Source organism: Typopeltis vanoorti, chromosome 7 (assembly GCF_054136105.1).
Source record: "Typopeltis vanoorti isolate ZY-2024b chromosome 7, IOZ_Tvanoo_1.0, whole genome shotgun sequence".
Taxonomy (NCBI): Eukaryota; Metazoa; Arthropoda; class Arachnida; order Uropygi; family Thelyphonidae; genus Typopeltis; species Typopeltis vanoorti.
The window spans coordinates 35,900,608-35,922,938 of NC_143555.1; positions in this window are offsets into that span (position 1 = coordinate 35,900,608).

Genomic DNA, 22,331 nt, shown 5'->3' on the forward strand with positions numbered 1-22,331 from the left:
AATCAATCCTATCCTACCATTCTCATTCTTTCTTCTACTGGCCACATATCGAAAAACCTCCTTAGGATTTTTTTTTCCCGCATTAGCTAACTGCTGCTAATATTTCACTTTTGCTATCCTTATCAAGCGACTCACCTTCCTCGCCTGCACTTTGTACTTCTCATGCAATAACTACTCATCTTTTGCTTCTTTCATAATACCTTCTTTCAGATTGTATACCTTATCTCTTGATTCATCCATTTCACACCTTCTCTATTTACCCTCTTAAGCTTTGGAATACATTCTGATACCTTCCACCAAATAGTTCCTGAGTATGACACACATTGCATTGATATCCTTTCCATCCAATCCTTCTTTCCAATTTATTACCGCAAGCTGTCTCCAGAGTTCTTCATATTTATCAGACTTATAATTCCACATCACTTTCTAACAGACCTCCCCAAATGACTGGTCATCCTGCAATGATCGCCTCGTGATCACTCTCGCCAACTGGTGGAATATTTGAAACCCCATTTCACCCCATTTATAATAACATCAAATGAATGACATGATCAAATCCAATACCCTTGTATATCCTCCGTTACACACTGTCGAAAGTAGTTGTCTTTAGAATCTGGGGACAAAGAAATTCATTTTCTTTTGCCGCCCAGATGCAGTCTTTGTTTGCAGTCTATACTGCCATAATTAAAGTGGCCCATAATGATCACTCTTTTCTTGCTATATAGGCCAATTTTCTTCTACATTTCCTTCTCATTATCCTCCATATTTCCAGCAACACCCAACTAAATATTTCATCCTGTTTACCTTCACCTCACACCATACTGTTACAAAAATATTGAATGAATTTACAAAAAAATTAACTCATTCAAGATTTAACAAGTCTAACATATCAACAAGGAGAAACTTGTACTTAAGCTATCAAAAGGATTGTAAATAGGGCTATAAATTCCTTTGAATGTAGAATTATAAAATAAAACTTGTTTATTCAAATCTAAGTAAAGATTTCCAGTTCTTAAAATGTAACTATAAAAGGGTATTCTATGTGAAATGAAATGTTTATCAAAGTGTAAACAAAAGTCCCAAGTTCTCCGGCGGACCGTTCAGCGGAACAGTCCGCCCGAGAACTTGGGTTGAGGCATAAACAATTACACGGAAAGCCGCGCTAGCTAGTTTTCCCGGAAGACGCTACACAAGGAGACCCGGTATACCGGATGATCCCACGGGAAAAGGAGACGAATGTCGTGCGTAAGAACGCGGCAGTAAAAAGGGCGCCAAGGATGCAGAATAAAAGGGTTTGCTCCCCTCTCTCGAGGCTTTTTGTCTTGTTCTCCTGACCCTTTCCGGGTGTCTAACGTGGTTGGACGTTGAGCCTCTCTCTCTCTCGCCTTCTGATGGATTCCAGATCACCCTGAGATGTTAGATGTCGGCACCCGCAGTTCCAGCGCTTTGACTAGCTATCTCCTCGGGAGGGAATTCCTGAACCGGCAGCTCTGACGAGAATATGCGGCATCACAACCAGACAGATGTGGTCACATCGCCAGACGTTCGGTAAAGCCAAGTAGGATGACCTCAAAGGCCAAGCAGAGATGTTCTGACCCCATTTCAAGAAAGAAGGATCAGGCTGTGTAAGACGAAAATGTGAATTAAGTGACGGATCTGTTAATCTTCTCAAGGGCTGGTAACTTACAGAATTTTGTTATTCCTTTCCCACTTTGAGTGAAGAAATGTTATATAGTTAGTGAGCAAGGACAATGTAGTATAAAACTCTTAGGTGATTATTGATGATAGCAGTGGCTTACCTCCACTGAGTATTTTGTTAGAGAAAGTTTATAGATGATTTATGACAAGTATTTTATGTGAATAACTAATGTAATTTAGAAGAGAATTGAATGATGAAATTTAAGACTTTTATAATGTGTAGTTTAATGCTTAATCTTATAGAAGGAACTAATGATTGTATCCAGTTGTGTTTTAGATCGTTTAACTAGTTCTTTACTTTAGAATGACATATTATTGAGTGAGTTCATGAATGTAAATGTATAACTTTAAGATCTCAATAAATGTGCTTTATGTTTTGTGCCTGACATTAGGCTGAGAATGAATTCAAATTACCACTGATAAAAACGGAACCTAAGCGGAGTAAAATAGATGTTTAAAAGCCACGATTGCAAACGATATTAAACATAGTTGACATTGAGAATTTCGGTGCTAAGAGTAAGTGTTAGATTCTTCACCTATGTATACTATCTGAGAGAGTTTCCCTGGTTAAGAATTCCTTCTAATCTAAAGATATTGGCTGGCGCAGCGTAACGAACAAATTTGCCAGTATCTGATCGGGAGACAATTTCAGACAGTAATCACAAAGGATTTTGTCCCTAACAAAAGGTAAACCCTTTGTCCGAGTAATTGATACACGTGATTAATCTAGAAATTGGCCAGGAATAATGATAGTTTTTCTATATCATGCACTGAAGGCAAAATTTAGGTTTAGATCTTGAGAGTAATTAAGGTAAAGGCAGATTATATCTAAATAAGGAAAAACAAGTATAACTTAAAATAAAACCACAGAGTGGCGACGTAACAATACTGCCTCAAAACCGTGACCACTATTTGCACCTTGCAAATGCACCTTAGATGGGCACAACTCATCTGCTACCATCAACAGTATTTCTTCTCCCTTTCTTCCCTGTCTGTATTCACAAAAAAAATATCATATCCTATAATATCATATCACATATATAAATATCATATATATATATGTGTGTGTGTGTGTGTGTGTGTGTGTGTGTGTGTGTGTGTGTGTGTGTGTGTGTGTGTGTGTGTGTGTTACGGTTAAAGTGATAAATCCGGTTATTATTAATAATTGCCGGTTAAAGTGAATAATTGCTAGAGGAGTCTGGTAAATGTAATAAGATTATCAACGGTTATCAAGATTTGATATCGCAAAAATTGGAAATATTGAAAAACTCGTCGTATCTGTTAAAAATAAAAGAGATCTGATTATGTATTACTCTTTCTTGGAGGAAAATATTCAGTTAATTCATGACATTCATATTGCCATCGGCCATGGAGGACGAAACTGAATGATGAAAGAGCTTAAAGAGAAGTATAAGAACATCACAGTTGAAATTGTTATGATATATTTGAATCTTTGTGAACCCTGCCAAAAGAAATTGAGCATTCCCAAAAACGGCTCGTTGTTAAACCAATTAAATGCAGCGAATTTAATTCTAGATGTCAGATTGATTTAATTGATATGCAGTCACAAGCTGATGGCGATTATAAATTTATAATGGTTTATCAAGACCATCTTACGAAATTTGTTCAACTTAGAGCTTTGAAAACAAAACGAGCTGCAGAAGTTGCACATCATCTATTGGATGTATTCACAATATTTGGAGCCCCATGCATCTTGCAAAGTGACAATGGCCAGGAATTCGCGAATAAAATTATTGAAGAAGTCTGCGGAATGTGGAATGAGCTTAAGATTATTCATGGAAAACCACGGAAGTCAATCACAAGGCTCGGTTGAAAGAGCAAACCAAGACATTGAAAAAATGTTATCCACATGGCTTGAAACAATAAAACAACAAAATGGCCGGAAGGGATAAAATTTATTCAGTTTATGAAAAATAGAGCACATCACTCTGGAATAGATCGCATCCCTATGAAACTATGTTTGGCTGTAAAGCTAAGGTAGGTTTGAAAACATACTTATCAGTCAATATCTTGTCAGAAATCACGAGTGAAGAAGATTTCGAGATGATATTAAAAGATCAAACTAATAAGGATGATGAATGTGAGAAGATAATCTCAGAGATGGAAAGCGGTATGAGGACAGAAAACGGTGACAATGTGGAAGTGGAAATAGATGAGACATCTGTTGGAGATCCAAACAAAAACAGAAATAAGAGTGTTAACCAAATCGAAAGAACAACATTTTTCTGAAACAGGAACGATCGACAAGGAAGATAACAAAATAAAATATATAACTAATGTTGAATTAGAAAATAATGAAAAAGTAAGGAAAGTACTTCTTTTGCACTCAATGAAATCACAGAAAAAATTAAAGAATCGCGAAACTCTGCTAAGCAATCACTTAAGAAGCAAGCTGAAAAAATGTTAAGGCTTTCAATGACTAAGTTTCCAATTGCAAATGTAGGAGAAAATATTCGGATAAGACTTTCAGAAGTAGACAGGGCTAAGACCGATAACCGGAATATTATAGCTGTTATAATTTCTATTGAGAATGAAAACCTATATAAATTAGGTATAAAATATGGTATTTTAAACCAACTCTATTCGAGGAACGAATTTACCGTTTGTAGGGAAACTTTTATTTCAGTTAATGAAGTTCCTGATATTGAGATAAGTCTAAGAGAATGTGCCCGCAAGAATTCTAATTTAAGTTTCCAATATTGCAATTGTACAGCCCATTGTAACTCAAATCGCTGCAAATGTAAAAAGTCAGAAATCCTTTGTAATTCCAAGTGTCACAGAGGTCTTTCCTGCAAAAATAAGTAATTTGTTTTTTTACCGGACAAAATATAATCATATAATAATGTATTTATCTCCATTTATCTCTGCTATTAAATAAAATATTTTTTATAAAACATGTTTTTATTACATTTACCAGACTCCTCTAGGAATTATTCACTTTAACCGGTTAAAGTGATTAATTCTAATTATTCACTTTAACCGGTAATTATTAATAATAACCGAATTTATCACTTTAACCGTAACATATATATACTGGAACAAATTTGCTTATAATTTTAATGTGTACCTGTTTAACTCTGTAAACTTCATAGTTTAACAATGAAACTTTTTGTCCTATTCTATAGTTCATGATGATGCGTGTCGCATGCCAATGGCTGCAGGACCATGCTTGGCATGGTGCCTTGTTTTTTATTACGACTATAAGAGAGTACTTGCAAAAACTTTACATATGGTAGGTGCTGTGGGAGCGACAATAAGTTTCTTCTACAGAAGAATGTCAGTGTAAATGTGACAGTATGAATTTCAATATACATTTTTCAATATAAATTTGTGCACAATAATTCTAAATAATAAAAATAAAAAATAATATAATGATCGTTGTATCATTTAAAACTTCACAAATTATTTGCATTGTTTTGCTGCCTTCAACACGAGGAAGATATATTTTATCAAAGTGATGTTGTATTCTATCTTATGTAGAAACTATCCCGAACTGCATAATAAAAGTGAAGGCTTAACTTACTTGCATGTCATTCCAGGTCTCTTCCGGCTGCTCCTTTGTAAATTACTACACAGAATCTATTTTCGTTTTTACATTGTTTATAGCAACTCCGGTACAGCAGTGACTGATTTTGACTTGTTCTCCGTCCTCTGAAGTGAGTTTTATCTATTAGAATAAACACGAGTTAAAGAGAATTGGAATATGGATAACATAAGATGTTTTGATTATTCTTTGAAGGAAAGCCTTTTCCTTACTGAAAAGGAATTGGATTGGCCATATCCTCTATATATTTATCACCAATAACACAATTAATCGCTTTAAAAATTTATTTAGCAAGAATAATCTTGGAATTCCTTGCTTTTTTTTCTGTATTGTTTCTGCAAAATCTTATTTAACTTAATAGCCATTGGATAAAGAACAATTTAACAAAATCTGATTCTTATGGTAGTAATCTTAGTTTATTCCTTACCTAAGCTCTTCGAAAAAACAATACGATTATTTAACTCAAACTTAATGAATGTTTTTGTTGTTATCCGCCAATCAGTGCCGACCCTAGCTGCCTGGTGCAATAGCATATTTTGCAGCCCCTTTCCCTTAAAAAAAAACTCTTTTAATGACGTCTTAAAAGTCCCGATGTTAAGCCTAGCTTAACATCGGGGATCAGACATCTTAACAACATGTCTGATCATAAATTCTAAATAGTAACATTAGCTAAAGAAAATTCTTAAGTTAATGAAAAATTATCATAAACTATTTCTTTACAGAAAGGGAGAGATAATTAACCCTTTAATAGTGGAATTTTGTTCTGAAAATGTGCATCTGCATGGATAATTAAAATCAATTGCTATCCGTATCGACATTACTGGGATCGCAATGAGAAGTACTTGCCATGAGCTCAGAATTTTTGTTTTCGGTCCTTTCGCGTATTTTCTCTTGTACTGCATGGGCTGTTTCAGTTTTCTTTTTAGATATTTATACAAAGCCCCGCTTTGTTTTTGAATATCGCGTTCTTTTTCCGATTTTAGTTTGCGATATTCTGCGCCTGATAGTTTTTTTGTTTTTAATCAAAGGATCTCTTCAGTACGAATTTAAAAATTTATACTGAATTTTATCAGCCATATTGGAATGTTAAAATTATTTTAAAATCCAAATCCTAATAACTGTAACAAATGAAGCTAATTATATGATTAAGAGCCAAAGGCTTCAATTCGGCGACATGAACATATTTAACCTCCCTACCGGCTGAGGTATATGAAATATCCACCCCACCATAGCATTCTGCATGGATCAAAACTTGTCGGCATTGTCCCTTTCATCATGCCATTACCTCCCTCCGCCGTTAATCCCTTTACGGCTATTTTACAGCCATTCGTGGATTAACTGTTAGTGTCTGACTAACAGTTTGTGTCACCTGTCTTTACACACACTGTTTTACTTGGAATTTTCTTTACTGTCCTAAAATATTTGACTTTTTTGCCTCTAAAATGATTTATTGTGTTTCTTCGCAAAATTTGAAAAGAATTTCACATGTGCGAAAATAATCAATCCTGAAATGAGCATGGATCAGCCTCTGCAATGAATCTATTTAGTAGAAGCAAATTCTGCTGTATTTTAAATTTATTCTTCAAATCACTGCAACAGAACAGTTGCCCTGGTTGTTCCAATATAGAAACAACTTTTTTCGCGAATTTTCAGATGTTTCCATTGAACATATTATGTCACGTATTTATATTTTTAAATAATATTTATTGAAATAAATATGACCTTTTGCTTTCTTTCCTAGCAAAATACCGTTATATGGATTATCACATTTCAGTTCTAGAAACGATTTTTTTTTGTTTTATGAACAACAAACGATGTTATATTGCATAACTCGGTTTCTGATTGTGAATCTTTTTAGTATCGAGAATTTATATCCAATGATGTTTTAGCAGAGATTTTTAGCCTTTTTTTTTTTGTAGGATGCACATTACTATAATATCCAATGCGTAACCACCGTAGATATGATGAAAATATAATATGAAGGATATCATATACAGAATGCTCATTTTGAATATTTGCTAATGCTTACCCCCCTCCCCCTCCTTATCTTCTCCTGGAATTCAATTACATAACCACTCTAAATTTCTACAGGTTAGAAAACGTTTCTAGACAGTATTCAAAATCTATTACTTCATTTTATCTTATTGCCTTATTTCGACAAAAGAAATAAGGCAATAAGATTGTTGTACCCTGAAGCTTCTAATTCTGCACTATTTCTTTGCAATCTAAAACCAGCTGTTCTACTGTCTGCTGAAATGATTTGAAATTTTAGAAATACTATGCTATATTTTCACCACATAAAATTGTTTATATGCATACCACACAAAAGAAAGTTCAGCAGTATTATTTTAGTTTCTTTTTCTTAAAATAATCTAAATATTTTTACTTATGCTTCTGGGTGCTATTTCTGTAGTAATCTACGTCTTAGAAATACTTGTAGTAATCCTCTTAGCTGGTGGGAAAGGTAAAGGCTTAGATTACTCTCAGTGCTATTGAGGAAGAAAATTGAAAACGCTTAGCTAGAAGGGACATTAAAGTGCCTCAAGCTATAGTCCGAGATACATCAAGAATGTCGTGTTTTGTTTTCAATTGTTGATTATTAGACATATAACATAGAAGAAAGTACAGACATTTCTTTTACAGGCTGATACAGTATTTATGCTGAAATAAGTTCTTAATTTATAACGATCAGTTTCATTTTTATTATCGAAAAATTATAAATTATTTCATATAATTATCTTGAAAAAGAGGACTTGAATTATTTTAAAAGAAAAGGAGCATATACTTCACATAATCTTATTTTTTGGGGAGGGCAGGAAGGTTATATTGAAGACTTATTCAATTTGCATATATTTCAGAGAATTTATTTTATAAATCGTTCGCAAGACAACTGTTTTGAATGTAAATCACTTGGGGAACATGCCCATTCATTTTAGTGTAAATAGTAGCAAAGATTTAGCTACTTCATTAGTGTCACCTATCTAAACTAGAAGAAAATATCGTTATATTTGCTGATGTTATAACTCTTACATAAATAATTTTTCTGGCATGAATTCTCTATCAGCTATAATGTAATCAATCTACAGATTTCTGCCCTCTTGTATTCTACCATCTTATGCGCAGTGATTTCTTCTTTGTACCACAAGAAAAAAATCAGATAGCACAAGAAAAATATGGAGTATTTTCTTTTTCATTGGGTGAATTTACAATGTTCTCACTTTGTGTTTTGAAAAGAAAGTACAAATGATTTTTTTTCTTACTATTTTTGCCATTAGAACATCTGATACAATTACAAGAGTGGCATTTTACCGTTTTCCTCCCACACGAGAAAAAGAAATATGATTCTGTCGAACATTTATAGTGGAAATTTTTAATACAAAACTTTGTAATTTAAATATATACATATATAAGCAAAAGTATTGCTTATTATAAAATTGGAGCATAATATCTGAACTAGCAGAAAATATATACATATCAATTTAAATCATAACCGTTAATTTTATTTTGTAATGACCAATTATACAGGGAAACCAAGAAGGTGAAAGTGAAAAGAACAGTAGAATACAATATAAAGAAAAAAAATTAGTGATATGTTTAAAGAATTTCATTATTCTTTATAAAGCAAAGTCGCTCAAGCATGTCCTTCAGGAAATCTGGGAAGTATACTTCGAATCATGATTTTGAACAAAAATATAATATAAAATATAAAATCCCTCAAAATCAATTTCAGAACTAGTCCTCCTCAAGCAATAAAAAATGAGTAAATCTCTTCTTTTTTCCCCCCTTTCTCTCTCTCTCTCTCTCTCTCTCTCTTTCTTCTTAAGATAAATGCATGACGTATCATTTTCAAATTCTTTATCTGGAAAATTAAATTACCCATTTAGTACATTCAAATACGCGATTTGTGCAGATAAGACGTAGCAAAACCAACAGCGCAATTTTGCTGTATGTCTGAGCAAGTGATGAGAAAGACGTACCTGACCATATGTTTCTTGAACTGTCAGAGATCGTGGTGTTTTGAGAAAATGGTATGCCAAAGAACAGGAATACATAGAATAAAATAGAAAGATGGGAAGTTTGTTAAGTTAAGTTTGAATCTAAACTTATCCAGCATTTATTCGGGGGTTTGGCATAGTTGGAGGAAAGCAGATGAATTATAGTGCCCAGTTTAAAGCACTTTAAACTGGCATAAACACACAAAAACGAAAATGGTTTGGAAAAGGAAAATGGTTTGGAGTGAGTCTCTGCGACAAGGATCGCCTGTCGCAGAGACTCACTCCAATACTCAGATTTCAGTCAGAGTGTCTGAAATCTGAGTATTTTTAACGGAAAAGGGAGGTGAGGTAAGATAAGAATTAAGGCAGCTCCAGAAATAAATCCCGCCTATGTTTTGGCGGCATTGAAGTTCGATAGGTTGTCCACATCTGGCTAAGAATTTCAAGGTGATCAAATGCTTACGACGTCAATTATGGAAGATTTTGAAACTTGCACCGTTTAAGCACTAAAAAATTTGTTAAATGAAGAAAAGAAATGGAGTTTGTTTTTATCAACAAAACTGTCGATAGGTTGGTAACTGAAAAAAAGTTATTTCTGTGTTATTTTGGTTGATTGGGAAACTGAAGCAAAGAAACCATGTAGCATGAAATGGAAACAGAAGAGAAGAAACCAACGATAACTTGCACAGAGTATAGGACTGATATCAATCCAGTAGTGTAAACTTAACTTTGAGTAGTGCACTTGTGAGAATAAAGTCTGATCATGAGCCATTTTCGTATGTAAGCTATTAAGGATTCTTCTAATGCCTGCCGGAGAAAGCTCAAAGCAGATCAATGCAATGAGGATTTTGAGTGGAAAATGACTTTTAAAGAGAAGTCACTTTTCACCAGAGAGAGAGAGAGAAGACTAATGTCAGAAAATCAACATGATCTTTCAATAATGATACAACTGAACGAAAAAGGACGTCTATGAAAACTAATAGCCGTCTCTATCTTAAAACATTAGTCTCTCTGTCTCTCTCTCTCTCTCTCTCTTAGCATGACAATCAAAGCGTCATAAACTACATCATATCCATTGTTTTCTCCTTCAAGTTTTATAGCAACCAGAAAGCTGAAATGAATATCATGCATAAAAACTATTTACCTTTAGTCATAATAATTGAATAAATATATTTTAAAAAAAAATGCTAACTTCTGTTTCTTGTATTTTCAGGATCGTAAACATCTCAAAATGGCTGTCTCAGCTTCAAATTCTAAGGACATTCAACAGCTTAAATGTCCTTAGTAATGGTTTAATTAATAATATATTGTATTTTTCATTGATCGAACCTAAATCTTCTGTGCTATTTTTTTTTCTAGATTATTGAGATTGTGATCAATATAAAAAGATACAGTTTTTGGGTTTTCATTATAATGAAATTTTTCAAACAATCCATCAATACTACATTCATCTATACATACTCGACAAAAGATAGTTATGAAATTTTAGTGTACCGCTGATTTTCTAAATCTTTCCTTTGGTAAAAAAAAAAAAAAAAAAAAAAAAAAAAAAAAAAAAAAAATGAAAGGCTAATCCGGATTTGTGTTTTCTCTTTTGTTAAACATTTCGTTGAACTAGAGATAAATGGTTGGTCATACACAATCTGCTCTTTAGAAAAGCAAAAAAAAAAGAAAGCATTATATTGTTTATTCTTAATTTATTTGTAAATACATAACCGACACTGTTAAATGCGACGATAAATTTGTAAGGTTATGTATTTACATAACCTTACAAATTTGTTATGTTAAAATTCTTGAAAGTTCTAGTATAAGGATTACGATCTTTATCAACAATGTCTTTCAACAACACCTAAGGTGTCGGCAAATCATCAGGAAACGAAAGTATTTATCCTTTTCTTATATCCGGCATGTAATGAAACATTTTCTAAAATACTTCGACAAGAGGATATAAAAGTAGTCTTCACACGCCCCGAGCAAGGTCTCAAGATTTCTACATTCTCCTAAATCACCTCATCCACATATCCCTTAAAAAGCAGGGTCTATGAAATCTACTGATCATGCGGTATATGCCATTACCACAAACACGACGGATGGTGCTGGGAGGTCCGCATGTCAAAAAAAAAAAAAAAAAAGGTATAAAATGTTGAACAGAAGAAAAAACGCAAGTCCGGATTAGCCTTTCATACAATAAATTAAAGTTTTCCTATACTAATTGCATAAAAACAGAAATGCAAAATGCAATGGGCACACCTGCTGCATGCAGCAAAACCAAAGTGATATTTGATATCATGACTAGTGATACGGTGCACATTACTATCACGAACGAGATAATTCCAGCTGATTACATAATGCCATGACGCATGCGTCATTAAGAAAAATTCAATAATTTCAAACATATATATATAATTCAAACATTGTGTGTGTGTGTGTGTGTGTGTGTGTGTGTGTGTGTGTGTGTGTGTGTGTGTGTGTGTGTGTGTGTGTGTGTGTGTGTACACGTGCACCTTCACAGAAGTCAACGGACACCTCCATGGTCAAGGTGCATCGTGCTGTTTAATGAGTCACATGTTTGTAGCCGATATAAATTGGAGGAAAATGATGCCCCAAAGTCAGTGTAACTGAGTCCGGGTGAAATGGCTGCGAGGAGAGAACTCACGGAGTTTGAAAGCGATCTTATAATAGTATAGCATATATATAATCGGGTCTCTTTTTATGCGTATCTTTTTGATGCGGTTTTGAAGTTATGAGGTGTATATTTCATGCAAATTCGGAGTTTCCCCGTTGTACATAATGAACAGCGTGATGCAGCACATTATGGAGTAACGTGTAAACAATTGAGTGTCCGTGACCGTTTAATTTTGCATGTGAGTGTTTGTCTTTTCATTATCGTAAGTCTAAATTTTGCTTGCTCATTTTTATTTTAAAGATTTAATTTGGCCCAATGGAGAAAATAAAGCACCAAAGAAAAGCAATTTCTTTGGAAATGAAAATTGCAATTTTAGATCGCTTTTGGAGTAAAACTAAGTGCCAAACTATCGTCGTACTGAAGAGATGCTTAATTAGAAAAAACGAAACGAGCACTCGTAATTTGGATTGAAGAATTAACTCAAACGAGAATTCCTATAAGTGGTTATTTAATTAAACAAAAAGCTCTTCGATTTTATGAACAGAGGAAGCAATTGGAGCCATCTACTTCCGCTTCCCAGGCTGATAAAGAATTTTCGGCTAGCAAAGGATGGCTAACCTGGTTTTTAAAAAGGAATGCACTTCATAACGTGAAGATTTCAGGCGAGGTTGCAGCAGCAGCAGATGAAGAAGCAGCCAAACATTTTCAAGATCTTGAAGTTAGCCAAAATGATTGAAGATGATAAATATTGTTCTGACGATCAACTGTTTAACGCTGACGAAACAGGATTGTTTTGGAAGAAAATGTTTAGTCGAACTTACATTGCAAAGTCAGAAAAAAATCAAGTGGGTTTAAAGCAAGCAAAGATCGAGTAACGTTGTTACTTTGTAGCAATGCATCAGGGGATCGAATGTTGAAACCCCTTCTAGTAAATCGATCTCTACGACCACGTGCTCTAAAAGGCAAAGATCTAAAACAGCTGCCGGTACATTGGATTGCTAATGCATTGGGCTGGTTAAAAACCGCTGTATTTACTGAATGGTTCAATAATTGCTTTGTACCAGAAGTGGAAACATATACGAAGCAAAAAGCTCTCGATTTTAAAGTTTTATTAATTGTTGACAATGCACCAAGTCATCCGCATTTAGAACATCCAGATGTGCAGATAGTGTTTTTTCCACCCAAGACAAGCATTATTCAGCCATTAGATCAAGGCATAATTGCTACTTAAAAATATTACGTTAAGCACACTTTTCAATTTATATTGGCTAAACTAGAAAATGAATCATTAACATTAACTGACGTTTGGAAAAAAATTTCTATTTTGGACTGTTTAAATCATGCTGCATCTGCTATCGCTGAAATATGACCACAAACTTTAAATGCCTGCTGGAAAGCAGCTTGGCCTGGAATGTATTGCAAACAGTGCAACCATTCAAACATCTACATTATCAGCTGAAATCATTACTTTGGCACACGAGGTGGAGAAGGTTTTGATACATTTATCCAGAATGATGTGGCTTAAGATAATGTCTTAAGTGACGATGACATTATTGGATATCGATTAACTTTAGATATTGTCGAAGATCCAGAAAACGATAATGAAGCGAAAGAAAAACCTGTCCCCCTCACTGCAAATATAATTCGAGAAGGTATTGAACTGTGCAATAAATTGGAAAATCATTTTCTTGTTCATGACACAAATTCTGAACGAGCCTTTAAACTCCAACCTGAGCTGAAGAACTGTATATCTGGATATCGCGAGCTGTACAAAAAATTAGTAAAATCATCATTGCAAAGTTTAATCACTGATTACATTGTCAGAAGAAAAAAATCATCACAGAAGGAGGGTGAAGCTAATTCTGTTTCAGAAGAATCATTCCCTTTACCATACAGATCTCATGCGCTGACTATCTCTTCTTGTGATGAAAGTGATTTGGCACCACTTCGCAAACGTTGCCGAATATTGTCTAATAGCGACGATAATTCTGATGAAAAATATGTAAAAAAATTGTTACTTTCCAATAAAATTAAATGAATAAAGATTTAAAACAAACTTAGGCATTTTTATTTTCCTGAATTTTTATAAACTTTTTTATGCGAGTTTAGGTTTATTTTAATTCATTACTTCGGTTTTATGGGGTTTTAGAAAATTATGGAACGTATTCCTAATTTTTCAATGTAAGTTAGATCTTTTTTGTGCGATTTTTTATATGCGGTTTTCTGTGGAACGTATCTACCGCATAAAAAGAGACCCGACTGCATATACATACACCATCTAATATATAGGAAATTCCAGGAAAGAATTGATTCGAGCAACATTTAGGGAACACAATGTTTGATATCTTTGTGCTATTAACATTAACATTAGAAAAGTAAGTTATCCCGATTAAAATATGAGCATTTTCAATGCCAAAGGGAAATGAAACAGAAAATCAAACGAGAAACAGAACAGCTTTACAAACATAACTCAACTGAGTTTCGATCCTAATTATTGGGTCATTTGAGCACTAATACATTTGTCAAATGAAGAAAAGGAATGAAAGAGAAGAAAGAATGAAGAAAAGGAATGGAAGAGAAGAAAGAATGAAGAAAAGGAATGGAAGAGAAGAAAGAATGAAGAAATGGAATGGAAGAGAAGAAAGAATGAAGAAAAAGATTGGAACAGGAGAAAGAATGAAGAAAGGAATATGAAGAGAAGAAACCATCCAGCATGAAACGCTATGCAACAGCAAAAGAAGGAAACTGTCGCCCTATTTAATTTAGAAATGCAAACGTTTTGCAGAGTTTGAATAATAATAATAACTGACAAGAAGATTAGCTGCTATCTTACCTATTTATAATTTTTCGAATGTCTATCATCAAAGATAAAATTTAGTGAATACATGTAAGGAGCATTTTGGAGGGAAGTTTGTCTCTATAAGATTAGGAGATGGCTGAGGTCACAAAGTGAGCATATAGTTCAGAGATTTCCAACTGAATGAACCAAAACAATAATAAGAATGGTATTGTTAAGCACTTTTCATTCTTTATTATTATTAGTTCTGTTGATTGTGACTAAGCAAGCGACATAAACTACATCACCAAGATAATTCATTATGAAAGCAATCGATACTTGGTTCTCTTCTAAGTTCCTGAACATATCTATCATTTCTCACTTCCGTTTTGATGACAATCAGAAAGTTACAATATGTAATTTTCTTATATTTATTAAATAAATATAAGAAAATATACTTAGTTTAATTCACTTCTTCCGCCTCTTAAGAAACTAAGAGTTTATCAAATACAGAGATCATACTATATATGCTATGTAGAACGACAGTCTCCAAGTGAAAATAGGTTTGATATGGATAAGAAGATAAAAAACCCAAATCCGGTCATCCTGTGCTTTGCCAGAAAACAGAAATATCGTACACAGATTGCGACTGTTTCAAAAAATTTAAGGAAACGCAGAAATTCTAGCCCACCTACTCATTGTCAAACAAAAGGATCGTTCTACGTCAAGCCCTCTTATTCTTAAATCTCCTCACTGAAGTCGGATAAGATACGACCTGTTAAATGCACATGACGTCATCCATTGTTAAATCATTTTCAACCGACGACTCCACTCCCTTTAACTTGCAATAGTGAACTACCTATTGTCATTTAACTTATAATTAACCAGCTCTCTCCTGAGAAAGTGTAAAAAGAAGTATACAAAACTAGTCGAGAACTGTAAAAACAATAAAGTATAGTTTATATCAGAATTACTTATGCTTAATTATTCCGAACTCTGAAGAGTAGTGATAAATGATTAAAATAACCCTGCTTTTAATATTCCTGAAGTAGCTGAATATGAGTGATGTTCAAAGAACAGTCAACTATGCCTAAAATAGCAATCTAAAAAAATATCTCTTTAAAACTCTTTTACAGGCAAACATGAAGGTGTTTTTTTAAAAACAAAAAAAAATTGTACGTTTAAGAAACAACGCACAAATGGCAAAAATTGTTATTAGAATTACATGACGCCTACAAGGAATCGAAGGACTCGTAGCGGGAAGATACTATACACCCCAATGCACCGTCTATGTTATATAATTTCCTATCTACAAATAGATAATCCTTGTTGCACACTAAGCTGTCTACTGCCCCTCTATTACACAACATTAACAACCATCTCTACGCCAACCCAATAACAGTATTTCTGTCTGTTAACTCTGAGTGTTAAATAATTCAGTCTAAGAAAAATGAAAATATAACTAAGAGGTTTTAGATGTCTTCAACTGAGTTGGAATTAGCAAGTCCAAATTCTAAATAAAAAGTACAATAAAAGATGAATAAAGAAAACTTACCCATTCATATAAAAGGTTTTACTTCTTATCGATGGATTTTAACTAGTTTTTTAATTAAATAAAGCATTTAGATATCATAATTCTACATAAATATTTTAAACTTAAATATACTTATATCAAATGAATTTATGATAGCTCTCTTCGCACGGTATGGTCACTGAATTATTCTAGGCACAACGCAGTTGTACCTTGAATATATCACATAAGAATCACATGAAACTGAATTTGCCTAATTGAGAAAGCTAGTGGGATTATTTGCAACTCATTCCAATGGTTTATTTTTCTGTACAGATCATCGCGCGCGTGTGTTGGGGGGGGAGGGGGAGTTTTTGGTAAAATTGGTAAAATATTATGGAATAATACAAGTGTCAATTTTTCAGTCATAAGATCATCATAAGATTTAACTAACTTACATTTGCACTTTTTCGAAGAGTACTATACCTGACGACATCTGGCTAAAAAATAGGCTTCTAACTAATGAGCCGCTCCATTCTTGAATATTTATATATATGAATTATATTATACACTATTTATCAATAATCGTCCGGACACTTTAGCAATTTTCAACTGATACCAGCACGCGAACTGTAATATCGAGTATGTCCACCTTTGGCTTTGATCACTTCCTCCGCCCTTTGAGGGAGACTTCCATCAATGTGCAGCAGACATCAGGTGGAATTTGTCTCCATTCCTCCATCAAAGCAGTAGTGAGTTGAGCGACAGATCGAAAAGTGCTGAGAAAAGTGCTGATCTGGACATCAATCGCAGCTCCCATTCGTTACACAGGTGTTCGATCGGGTTAAGGTTAGGACTCCGCGCGGCCAGGGCCGTCGTTTAACATCCATCTCTTCATACCATTCCATAAGAGCTGCAGCTTTGTGGCATGAGGCATTGTCGTCTTGATAGTAACATGGTTCCATTCCAGTAAAACTCCACAGTGTAGGCAGCAGCTGATTATCCAGAATATCAAGGTACTGAGTTGCCTTCATGAAACCATGGACAACGACCAGTGGTCCCACTCACACCATTACTCCTCCACCACCAAACTTTACTGTGGGTACAACACACTGTGGTAACAAGCGTTCAGCAGGATACCTCCATACCCAGATGCTGCCTTCAGATTGAAAAGAGGTGAACCTTGATTCATTCCTCCAGAGTACCGTTTTCCACTGATCAATTGCCCAGTTCACACGCTCTTTGCACCAGACCAGACGGGCATCCGCCGCGTTGTTGTGAGGTTCGGCTTGTGTGCCGCTGCTCTTCCGTGGAAACCCAGTAAATGGAGCTCTTTTCTTACAGTATAAGTGCTACTGGCGCTCTGGAACTCATCACGGATGGTCTGTGACGATTGCAACCGGTTTTTGCGTGTCACCCGTTTTAACATCCTCCCGTTCCTGTTAATCATTTTCGGCGCCCGCCCACCCTGGTTATTTTCCTGCATTAGTAATGCCAGAACGTCTACATTTGTTGATCACATCGCCAACCGTTGATTTTGGATGCTCCACTTTGACCGGCAATGGCACGTATGGACATGCCATCAATCTCTGAGAGCCCACAATGACACCCCTCTCGAAGTCACTGAGTTTACGTCGTGTTTCCATACCATCGGTATTCAACTACTGCCTTTTACTATCTGTACACCGGTGTTTATGTTATTATCATAACTAGAATGTTCCATAACTTCAAATAACACAGGGGTGTCCGGACACTTATTGGTTGTTATTCTATAGTGTATATAAAATCACAACATATATATATGCAACTAACGATATATATATATATGTATATCAGTGGCCCTCTCAATGTGACCCTAACAACACGCCCTCTCAATGTAAATGCAGTGAAGATAATGAATGTAGAGCGACCACAAAGCCGAAATATTTACATGATTTAAATCTTGAGAGTTAAAATCTGTCGAAACATCACTGTAAATTATTGAGCAAAAACTTTCTACACTTTTATTTAAAATCTTAATTCCCATAAATTGTCTTCATATGAATAAACACAATATTTACTACTTTATTCTGATGATAATTGACTTCTCCTTACTGGTCCGCTATGAATGAACAGTTTTGTTTTGAAATGATCAACATAGTTGTTTCTGGTAGAATGAATCAGAGAAATCACAAAATGTTCTTATTAAATTCGTCTTTGTAATTTAAAGATGACATGCATCATTGAGGAAGGGAGGTGGCGGGAAAATGCCAGTGTTACTAAACTTACAGTAATAAGTTCTGTAACGAAAACCATATCAGATACATGTGAGACAGTTCTACAGCGGGTTCATCTTGAAACTGCTTGTGAATACTCGATTCAGAATGAGAGAATCTGCGTTCACCCAAATGCAACTAACGAGTGTAGTGGATCTGTACACTCCTAGATTGGGGGCCTAGATCTGATCTAGACCCGCAATCGGGAAGGCACACACACACACAATGAATAAGCCTTAACGTGCATTTCTCCATATGGTTACTTTCACTAACTTCTGGTTATTTAGGCACTGTGCCTACTGTTCAGACCATAACGTAAGTGTATTATTTCCGTTTCCATGTTCATTGAAAGGGTTACCTGTTTTAGTAAGAGAAAAGAAATCAGAGTTTGCATTATATAACCACCTCTGCATATTTTGACTGCACCGATATCTTATGTTTATGGTTCCCAAACCTCTTAATAAGCTTTATATATGGAGCTTCTTTAATTTTATCTTCATCTCATCTCATCTTCCTTTTATCCTCTTTTACTTTGTGGTGTCGAGGATTTATTAATCATCGGACATCAAGCCGATCACAGGATAAGATGGTCAGACCTACGCCCCGGTGTATCGTATGTCCGTAATGTTGAGTTCTCAAGGCCGATTTGACTGCTTTGCGGGATGAAAAAACCCTACTGTCCACGCCCAAGACCGGCTAACTTGGCGAATTCATATGGTTGTGAAGCACATAGCCACTAGGCTAACCGCATGGATTTAATTTCATCTTAGATTTCCTAAAATATAGCATGCTTGGTTTCGTATTTATTTTGCCGAGGACAGAAGAGTAAATACTTCATACGCAGGGCACGACAAATACTCTTACTCACTCGCCTGTGGGGAACAGATTTTGTCAACTGACGAGTAACTGTAGAATAGATAAAATATAACATTTTGCCTATTCTAGAATTAAATTAAATGTTATTAAATATAACATTTAATAAAAAAAAATAATTTCAAAACAAAATCCTTTTCAAGAAAATACAGATGCAGTACCACTCATCACTTCATGGAACTCATTAATTTGTGGCACATATTCTTTAAAACAATTTGTTCTCATGGGCGAGTAGTTTTTTGACATGGAGAGTTGGGTTTTACATAAGTTGTTGGGTTAATTTTTACTAGATTAAGGCAACTTTGAATTAACTGCCATCGAATACCTGCCATTCTTGTTATGACTATCCATGGCTGGGAAAGGAAAGCTTTTGTGAATGGTTACGAGTACAGTGTGACACACACACACACACACACACACACACACACACACACACACACACACACACACACACACAGAGAGAGAGAGAGAGAAATATAAAGAAAATCTTGAATCAAACAGCAAAAATAGCGATAGTAATTTTACATTATGTCTCGAATAACAGAATCAAGTCACTTCCATGTAGAAGTTATATGACATTCAAAATGAAACTGCAGTTTACTGAATTAAGTACAAATAAAGGAGTACATTCTAAGTTCGAACTACAAGGTATGAATAATTGGTAGTAACAACTGTTTGGATTTTGAATGCCTAACATTAATGACGTAAAGCAAGGAACAAACTATTGTATTAGTATGAAATAAATTTACATGAATGACCATATTTCTACAACTTTCTTGGAGCAATCTACTACTCGAATGAAGCATATATTTCGTGAATGCAATGTGAAGTTGTCTGGCTTCCTTTCTTTAATTGTTCTTGTGTTGGTTAAACATAAAGGGGAACGAAGGAGTATGAACCTACACACGAAACAGCAAAGAACGTTTGCATATCAGCAGTTTTTAGCACTGTAAAAAGTACAGAGCGATAGAATGGTTTAACTGATTAAAAAAATGAAGACTGACTTAGCTGCAATGAGGAAGATAGCTCGGTTGCGCGGAGTGATACATAGGATGAAGCGGCAGTTGGAGCGATTACAAAAATGTCTACAGAGTGGATCAGCTAACAAAAAGAAGCAAGTGCGTGATAAGATAAATAAGAACTTGATCGAGAGTGAACGAAAAATTAAGGAGCGAGTGTTATATAGTGAATCAATAGTAAAAGGTGTAACAGATGAGAGTGACGAAATCGTGCTTTCCGGGTGCAAAACTTAATAATGTAAGTGAGGTTATTAGAGCACAGAAGCATAAAGTAAAAGTAATGATAGTAGTGGCTGGAATGAATGATTTAAAAGGTAAAAAAATTGCTATTAGAGAGGACTTCAAAGAATTACTAGCGGTAGCAAAAGAAAAGAGTGAGAGAGTTAAGATAATGTGTCTGTTGCTTCTGTATGACAGAGTAGAGTTGAGAAGGATGACCATAATTGCGAATGACTCTATGCGTAGGTTATGCAGGAGGAGTGGTGTGGAGTTTATGGATGTGTGGAGTGAGTTTGACGGGCAAAAGGACTTATACAAGAAGGATGGTTTTTATCTGAATGTATTTGGTGTTCGGAGACTGAAAAAATTGTTGCTGAATGAAGTGAATGTGGATGTGCAGAATCAGGGAAAGTAGAGCTTTTAGGAAGGGTGTTGATGCTGTTAAGTGGACATGCAGACATCAGTGTGGCAGTTGAGTGTAAGAATGTGTATAATATGCCTGAAGTAGGACGAAGGATAACAAACGAAAATGGGATAGTTAGTATAAGGCCTCGAAATAGGGACAGGGCTAGGGGACTTCTGCACTTTATGTACACTAATGCCAGGAGTATTCGGAATAAGAAGGAGGAATTTTTGGTCTTGGTTAGTTCTTCCTGGCCACAGATTATTGGCATCAGTGAGACATAGCTAACAGAAGATAGTTAGTCGGATATAATGTGAGGGGTATAGTGTGTTCAGGAAAGACAGAGAGAAAAGAATGGGGGAGGAGTGTTATTGATGATAGCTGCAGAACTGCAGCCAAAGAGAATAGAACATTGTGGACAGACTTATGTGTTCGTCGAACATGTTGTTTATTATTTTAACGGTATAATAGAACACAGAAACTAAGTAAATAATTAATTTATTAACTTAATGCTGATATTTCGCTGGTGTTATAACCAGCATCTTCAGAGCACAAAAACACTGTTTGTCACAATACGCGAGACTAAAACAACATGGTGTACTTAAACAAAATTGTAGCAGCAACACAAAGACTAGAGTCCTGATTTTGGCGCCCTCTATCTGAAAAAAAAAGGTATATATTATTAGAGTCCTAGAAAAGTGCTAGTTTTTTCTTAATATGACTGTCCCAGATCTTCGGCAAGTTAATACAGCCATATTTGTTGAGATTTGGAGTGTGTTTTAGGGCTTCTGTCGCCTCTAAGAACAATCTCTCTGATTTATACGGGTTTCTGTGTAGTACTTTTGTGTTTTTCCAGTTGATCCTGTGTGCAGGGGTATCCAGAGCATGGTCTGATAGGCCCGACTTCCCATAATAATGATACTTCCGGACGTATCTTTTATGTTCGCTGATGCGAATGTTCACATTTCTTCCTGTTTTACCGTAGTAGGCTTGATTGCATGAGCAGGGTACTTGGTAGACTCCTGGATGTGATAAAGGAGGGATGCTCTCCTTGGGTGAGCGGATGAGGGTGGCTAATTTGCTACATGGTCTGAATGTAGTGCGTAGTTTATGTTTATTGAGAATTCTTGAGATCTTTTCGGATGTGCCTTTAATGTAAGGGATGGTGACTTTTGTTGTAGTTCTCTGTAGTGGATGGTGGGAGGGGTTTCTTAGGAGTGTTTAGTATTTTGTTTATTTTATGTGGATTGTAGCCATTGGCCAAGAAGGTGTGGCGTAAGTGAGTTAGTTCAGCAGTAAGAGCCTTGTCATTGGAACAGATTGCTCTCGCTCTATGGGTTAGCGTTTTTAATATGCCATATTGTTGAGAAGGATGATGGTGTGATTGTTTGT